Genomic DNA, 8,502 nt, shown 5'->3' with positions numbered 1-8,502 from the left:
TATAAAGAGGGAGGGGGTGTCAATTAGGCGTAGTTGTTCTTTTGGTTATGCTGGGGAGAAGCGATTAAGATGTGATGAAGTAATCTTTATCAAGTTAGGATAACACAAATTGTTTAGAATGTTTTTGCTCATTTCTCTTATTTTTCTATGAATTGCATTTCATCTGACAAAATCAAAGGGGAATTGATCAATTATTTTTGTACTAGCTCACCAACTATCATAAAAATTCCTAAATCTTCTTCGACTCTTTCTCATCTTCAGGCTTCAATCTTCTGGTTTGGACTTGTGTGTTCTTGATTCTTGAAGTGGGGAGAACAACTATTTCCTATTAGACATTCATCTAAACCCATAAAGGCATCAAGTAAGTCCATATTTATATGTTATTATCCTAAACCCTCAAACCTTAATTTGAAAATCAGAAAAATCTGAATTCTGAAAATGAAACAAGTTGAATTGATTAGTGCCTAAGTTCAATGCTCATTATAGTTATCTCCATTGTGAGTTTGTTATTTTTTCTTGACTACTGGTTCTATCATTTAATGAAGTTATTTCTAATTTGTAAGTTCCAATTGAAGTGTAATGAACTTCAAATGCCCACTCAAACCCTTTCAAATTCTCAACTTTTGGTAAAAACCTATGGTTTTGATACGAAATCAACTGGTTTATATAAAAATTATGTCACTTCCTGGTTTATTTAAATACTTGTCAATAAACCCATAAAATACTTTATAGAGATTGACCCATTGTTTGATCTTAATAATAATCAAAAGCCTCTTCTACTATTGATAGACTGAATTTTAGTGGCATTTCAATGTAGATTTTGGGATCAAAATTGGTGCCACTAATGATATTAAGTGATGTTTCTTGTACTTCATCTAAGAACGCAATGCCATAATTATTTAGAGGCATTTGAGTATGTCATTCTCTTTTGGAGATGCTTGATAAGAGGTTGTTCAGCACCCCAAGTACATCTTTCAGCAATCAACACATATTTTATGGATACCATCTAGTAGTAGTAGGTGCACTCATTGATGACCCAATGCGGACTTGAATCACTTCAAAGATATAATACTGGTACCAACCAAAGACCTTTCATATATAATAGGCATGTAGCAGAAACATCTTATATCCCCAAGTTATTGAAAGAGAAAGACATAAGGTCAAATACTGAAACGTATAAATTTGGACACAGTTTCTGCTTAATTCCAACCTATCCAGCATAAAAACGTTACCACCCATAACTCCTCAAAATGAGACCTAGCAATTGGAGAACAACACTCTTACAATCTGCATACCTCTTATGCACGACTTGCCTGACAGAATACTTGTCATTGAATATATATGTTGAATTTGATGTTAGTAGAGATTCTGATTTTTTAAATTTTTTTTTTCAGGGGGTATTTGGTATAGCTATTTTATGGTATATAGACTATCCCAAAAAGAAGAAACTTCTTCTACAGTTGCTTCGATGGATGGCAGGTCAAGGTTATAGCTTCTGTCATGTTCATTCTTATTGAAAACATCTGAGACAGAAATGTATTACTCTACGAAAAGGCAACAGTTTCTGAAAGACCAAGGTTATAGCTCTAAGGTGCAGTCTTTTTGTCTTCATCTTTGCCTGTCTGGATATCTATAGGAGAAACATGAAAAGTAGCTGAAGTTCTCTGTAATGTTGCTTGCAGCACTGGAAATGGCAAGTAACCAGAGCAAGAACAACTAAAAAGTAATAAAGCGTTTCGGGTAATCATAATCGCTTCCCTTGTTCGATGTTTAAAGACTATCACAGCTTCCCCAACACTATCTAAGAGGCGAGGATGAGACCTGTTGTGTTCACGAAGTTCGAGATCTGAAGTTAGAATGATGTTTCTCTGTACTTACCTTCATCTGGATGTTGGTACGAATTCTTAGAGAAATAGCGAGTTGCTTATTATGTTGTTTTAACTTAGTAAAGATAGAACTCGAGACACTTTTGTATATAAATGTAGCAACAATGGAGAAATGATGGTGAATGAATTATATGTAAGACTCGTTCTTCAATAAAACTCGAGCCTTTATGATTTCTCAGTTGTGAGCTTCTTTTGTACATGTTGACGAAGTAATGAAACTGTAAAACCGTGAAAGCTAGAAAAAATTCCCAAACACAAGCTAGAGGAAATTCCCACCAAAACTTAGGGACAAATATAAACTGTCCCAAAAGTAAAAGGAGGAATTTCAGCAAATTTTGTGGGGCAGCTTATATCTGTCCCAAATAATGGTCATCTATAGGGACATCATGTAGTCGTCGCTAAAGAGTATTCGGGACAGAAGTAATCCGTCCCTATATCTGTCCCAAATACTATTTGGGACGCCTCTATCAGGGACAGACAAAATCTGTCCCAAATAACTTATTTGGGACGGTTTTCTGTTTTGGGGGACGGTTTTTTACCGTCCCTATTGGCTATATTTTTTGTAGTGCCAATTGCTATTTTTTAAAAGTATTCTTGTTAATAAAGGTGGATTCTTCGGGTCATAAAGAAAAATCTCTTGGGCATAGAGATTTGGTCAATCAATATCTACTTAGGGGCATACTTTTATTTTAGCTCGAAAACTCACACGATTGTTTTAGCCCCTTACTTATCATGTCAGTCTCACTACTTCTTTTTATCTGTCCCCCCCTCTCTCTCTCTCACTCTCTCTCCCCCTGTTGCACCCTCTCACTGTGGCTCACTTTGGTGTATGAGATTTATTAAACTAACGCCAAATATGGAAAAAAAAATAACTTGTGGATTGTGAGAGAACTCACTGGGACAATCATCTGAGGTAGAAGTATATTTTAATTAAACTCGGTTCATTATTACTTAACGAGTGATTATCTATATGTCTGCTTCTTCATATTCATGTGAATTTTGTGTGCGCTTGTGTGTGTGAGGGATAAATAGTGAGAGAGGGAGTAGAAGAGGAAAGGAGAGATAAGGCACGAGGATATGAAGATTAGGGAGCTAAAAACAATCATGTAAATTTTTCGGCTAATAAAATACCCCTTAAGTAAATCATGAATGACAAAGTTTTTATGTTCCGAAGGAGAGAGAAGACATAAGGAAATGAACATTAGGGTGCTAAATAATCGTGTGAATTTTCGGACTAAAAATTATGCCTCCTAAGTCAATCATGATTGACTGAGTGTTTATGTCCGGAAGACTTTTCTTTATACTCCAAAGTCACGACATTAATAAAACTAAACGGTTATGAAATTAGTTATGATGGGGATGAGCGAGCTTTAAATCCATCCGTTATCCTTAGGGTCATTAGGTCAATGGATTCACGAAAAATCTTAAATAAAGGAAGGTGACGGGTCTATCTAGTATTTGGTTGTACAAATATTTTCAATATTTTGATACTAGATTAGTCCACGACCACTTAGTGTAGTGGTTGTGGGGTTTTGGTGTCACATAGTGTTCTAAGCGGAATCTCAGACGTCTAATACGTCTTATACCGCAGAAAATATTCGTATTTCTCTAAAGCGCGGGTCTACAAAAAAACTCACTCTTTTATGTATGATGAAATGGTTTGTCACTACTGTATTGTACGATGGTCTATTGATGATCGATGTTCTATACTAAAATAAAGTCAGGGGAAGTAGAGTAATTTCGTCATCAATCATGAGAGGTTTTAGAACCGTTTTAATTATCATAAGTAACTACAATGATATGTTGCCAAAATTATATTCAACTTCCAGAAAACCCACCCCAACGTTGTTCGATCATTTATGATCTGACTTAACCACCACCACCACCTAGAAGTGTTGTTGGGTAAATATCATCTATATAATAAGAGAGGTGACGAGACATGAAAATGTCTCATCTGAATCTATTAACTTGGGCTAGTTAGTCTATTTCGAGCATTTACTCTGATAAATTGAGTGTTTCTCTTACTCAGGTGTCGTTTATGGAGTTCAATGCGAAAAACGGTTAAAATCGGGAGAAAACATACTAAGGGTACTCTGGTCATTTGGCGATGAGGGTAGTCTGGTAATTTTGGTCAAAGTTGATACTCCGATGAGAAGTAGAGTCCAAGACGAACCCAACAGAGAAAACGAGGGTCAAATCGGAGCCCGGATGAGAGAATTATAACAGGTCAATGTCCTGGTCCAACACTGTTCATCAGGGGGATGACCTCGGCTAACAGGATAATTTTGATGGCGTGGAGAAAAATTGAGGAGTGGATCGTCCGAGATCCGTGTACCAGGTTAGCAGCGAAATGAATCTCAACCTGATAATTCAGTGCAACCGTTGCAGGATAACTTCGGTGCTCCCGCTTGCCACCTCGCGTCCAGATCTTGTGTTTTATAATCTGACGACTGTCTATTCTGTGATGCATACTAAGTCGGTAACCTCTGTTACACTAGAGATTGTTAGAGAGAGAGAAAGAAAAAAAAATGAAAATTTGTGAGAGGTTTTTGCTTGTACTTATAGTTTGTTCTTGAACAAGAATCTCTTTCTCCTTATTCACTAGATTATCAATTTCCACCAAAGAGCTTCATATTGGGTGATTTTCTTTCTTATCTTGTTTTTATTTAATGCATTTATGTTAATCACTTAAAGCATGAATTTCTAATCCCCCATCTAGAGAGGATGGTGAAACCCATGAGGATGTTTTTAGAGATATATTCGTAAATAAATCAAATATTTAAACGTTCTTCATGTCCTTATTCAAACTTGGTAGTTACTTTTAAACGAGTTCTTAATTACTCATGCTTCGTGATTCGATATATCATGCTTGGATTAAATTTCTTGATGGTCTATGCTTATTTGTTGACAAGTAATAGTTGAATAGTTACAGATTTAATAACAATGGTGAATACATAAATTGTTAAGATTGTTTTAACGAAAATACTTTTCGAACTTTAGATAGTTCATATCCTAAAGTCTGAGTGATTGAAAATAAGTATTTGATTAGTTTGTTGAATGTTTTTTAAGTGTTTCATGGGTGCATTCAAAATCTTTAGGCTTCTCTGCCACCGATTCCTTTATATCGTTATTATTTGTTTACTTTAAATATTTTATTGTTTCGTTTAATCACCAACTATTTGAAAGAAACACCGTGTTAATTTTTCTAAGTTTCAAAATAGATTTGACTTAGTCTATATGGATCGACCCCGGTCTTATCGGATTTTACTACTTGACACCCATATACTTGCGGGTGGAGACCTTTTAATTAAGGAAACTTTCTAGGCCCATCAACAAAATGGTCTTTATTTTAGAATATACCCTCAACTTCAATCACTAAGATTACACTTTCCAAACTTATCTTTAATGGTTGAGATTATATCTCTCAAACTTATCTGCAAACGATCTTTAATGGCTAAGATTGCACCTCTCAAACTTATCTTTAATGAGTTACAGTTTCCAAAATTATCTCTAAAGTTTGCGAATTTCATAAAATTGTCTATGCCCGACTGGCAATGATTATACCCTCGTAAAAAACACAAATTAAAAAATTTTGTCAACAAATTTATATCTCGTTCTTCCATCAACCGTGATAAGTAGTAGGTCAACAAAAAAAAGGGGCTAGCACCACCTCTGACCTACACACCTCTCTCCACAATTATATTAATTGTTATCTTAATTTCAACCACTAGTCAGAAAACAAATAAAGAGAATCCTGTAAACAATTATATATACATTATAACTTTGCATTCCAATAATTTTGAAACACTACTCGTATAACTTTTCTCTTAAAACTTTAAAATCTAGTTTTAGAGTTATTTTGCTAAAGGGGCAAACATAAGTACCAGATTATGAGTTTGGGTCACGAAGATGTTCTTTTTTAAGTTTAGGACATGCACTAACTTTGACTAACTTTACCATTAAAAAATAATGACGTCTAACAAACTTTAACGTTAGTTAACTCTACTAAAAAAACGTAACATGCCCCAAACACTATATCTTTTGAACTTTTATACCCCAAATACTAATTTCTTAAATTTAGATCCCTTAACAATAGTTTTACAATTCTTTTCATAAATATTTTTCAAAATAAAAAGGGTTATTTTGCGAAAGGGTCGTACATAAGTACCGGGTTTTGCGAAAGGGGCATGATCGTTTATTATTTTGCAAAGGGGTCGTGGACTAGGATTGACCAGTTAAGTTTTAACGCCGTTAAGCTTAAACACCGTTAATTCTATCTACATTACTTAAAAATTTATGGTTATATTTAAGTAAACTTTATACAATTTTGATACTAATTCGCAAAAGTAACAAATTAAGACATTCACTATTATTTTTCTAGATTTCTTAGCTACTTCTATTAAGAACTTAGGTAACTTCGAATTTCTTCTTAATTATTAGATCAAACAAAATGATCCCATTAAAATGGTTGATAAATTGGTTATTTTTAGTGCACTAACAGTGCACTAATGTTGTGCCACTACAATGCATTGTAGTCCCTTCCAGTGCAATCATCTAAAGGGTTAAACAAGTTCTATCAATCGGCAACACCTCTTCATTATCCGGTGAAAATTAAAAGTAAGAAGAAATAAAGAGGGAAGACAATGAACTGAATAAGTTATTTTCTTATAAAACAACTGTGAGATTACGCAAGTTTTATCAAGAGTTTTTAGCCATCTATGTGGAGGAATAGCGTCCAGCGGGTTTACTTGAGGTAACACCGTTACATTTACATAACGGCGTTAACTTTTCATTTAATTTGAAGTTAAATCTAAAATTTATTTAACGGCCAATCCTAGTCCACGACCCCTTCACAAAATAATAAACAGCCATGTCCCTTTCGCAAAATATGGTACTTATATACGACTTTTTCGCAAAATAACCCGAATAAAAATGAAAATTTTATTTACATCGATAAAATAGACTTATATAAACCGGCGAATGAAAGCTTCTTCGTATGAAATGAGTGGAAAAAGTTTTAAGTGAAAATCCCATAAATGGTTTCCCTTCAAGCGCTAAAACCTTTGAGGGTTCTGGAAATTACTTCCAAGATAGTCGTTTTCTAAATATGGTAAACTATTGGGTAGAACGAATTTTTTTTCGAGTCAGTCCAAAAGGCATTCGATGAGTAAATTAAAACATAATGAGTAATAAATATTGCTTTTATTTATTTTATGTGATCTTTTCTTTTTAAAAGTGCCCCCGAAAAGAAAATTTATGACAGTTTATAAATTTTATCAGATGGATTATTTTTGAATTATTTTCTAAAATAAGTTAAAACTTATAATACAAGAAGGATAGGAAGCTAGAAGGTATTTTTCATAATGAACCTTGAAATCGAAGCCCATCTAGAAGTCAAACAACTTGAGAAAACAATTTGCGAGGGAAATAATGAACCTCTTTACAAACGTTCAGCGGCTCTGATTGTGATCCGACATCACTTATGTGAAGAACTTAAATCTGAATGTTTAAATCAAAAGGACACACTTGTATTATGGAAATGTTTAGAGAACCGATACGGTCATTTAAAAAGGGTTATTTTATCGAAGGCCTAGAATGACTGGATAAACCTGCGGCTGCAGGATTTCAAAATAGTTTCTGAATATAATTCTGTCTTAGTTAAAATAACTACCAAATTTGGTCATTGTGGTTATCCAGTTTCTGAAGAACAAATGCTCGAAAAACGTTTTCCACTTTTCATATATCCAACATGAATTTATAAGAGCAGTATAGGAACATGAATTTTAAATATCATTCGGAGTTAATTTCATGTCTTCTTGTAGCGGACCAAATAAGGAAGTGATTATGAAAAATAAAGAAACCCGCCCAACTAGATATCCTAACTTTTCTGAAACCTATTCCACATTCGTCTCTACTGAAAGACGGGAACATAACCATAAGGTTCGTGGTCGTGGCAACTACCACAATAAAAATTTGGAGGAACATGGTTGTTGTGACGATCAAAATAAAGATACTAGAAGTGGTGGTTACCGTTCTGGGGGGCGCGGTCGTGGCAACGACCGAGGCCGATGGGTAAATAACTCGGGTAACAGATACAAGCCGTATAATCGGCAAAATAAAGAGAAAAAGATGGTAAATGAACCTTCTGAAATGAAGAATCAACCCTGTTTTAAATGTGGTATGACAGGGCATTGGCAAAGAACATGTAGAGAAACTAATAAAGCTTCACTTCTCTTTCATGTTATGTCTGACATCCCACTTTGATAAAAGTTTATGATAAATACCTTATAACCTATAATAACACCAAGTACTATAATCCCTATCTCACACTACATATTTATTTCACGTTATCAGCATATGATTCGCTCTACTATGATGTGGTCTTGGGAGGGTGTGTTGTAAAGCAATCCCACATTGGTGGGAGACAGGAGTGTGGTGCTCCTCTTGAGAGGTTAAGCACCCTTCCCTAGTGAGGCCTTTTAAATCCGTGAGGCCCAGGTGTTCCAAAGCGGACAATATCACTAGCAGTCCGGAAGGCTGGTCTGCACCATCCTATAACACGTTATCAACACGATTCGCTCTACTGTGATGTGGTCTTGGGAGGGTATGTTGTAAA

General features: G+C 34.8%; 1 long non-coding RNA gene across 1 annotated transcript; it reads left to right on the top strand.

The window, feature by feature from the left end:
- LOC147556920 (uncharacterized) lies at positions 1 to 2,015 on the top strand. Its single transcript, XR_015235212.1, has 3 exons — positions 1 to 361; positions 1,395 to 1,591; positions 1,683 to 2,015. It is a non-coding gene; the product is annotated as an uncharacterized LOC147556920 (long non-coding RNA).
- The last annotated feature ends 6,487 nt before the right edge of the window (positions 2,016 to 8,502 follow it).

This window comes from Eschscholzia californica, unplaced genomic scaffold (assembly GCF_041429995.1).
Source record: "Eschscholzia californica isolate CP2 unplaced genomic scaffold, dmEscCali1.0.p SCAF_2, whole genome shotgun sequence".
NCBI lineage: Eukaryota > Viridiplantae > Streptophyta > Magnoliopsida > Ranunculales > Papaveraceae > Eschscholzia > Eschscholzia californica.
This window is presented reverse-complemented; position numbering and strand designations above follow the sequence as displayed.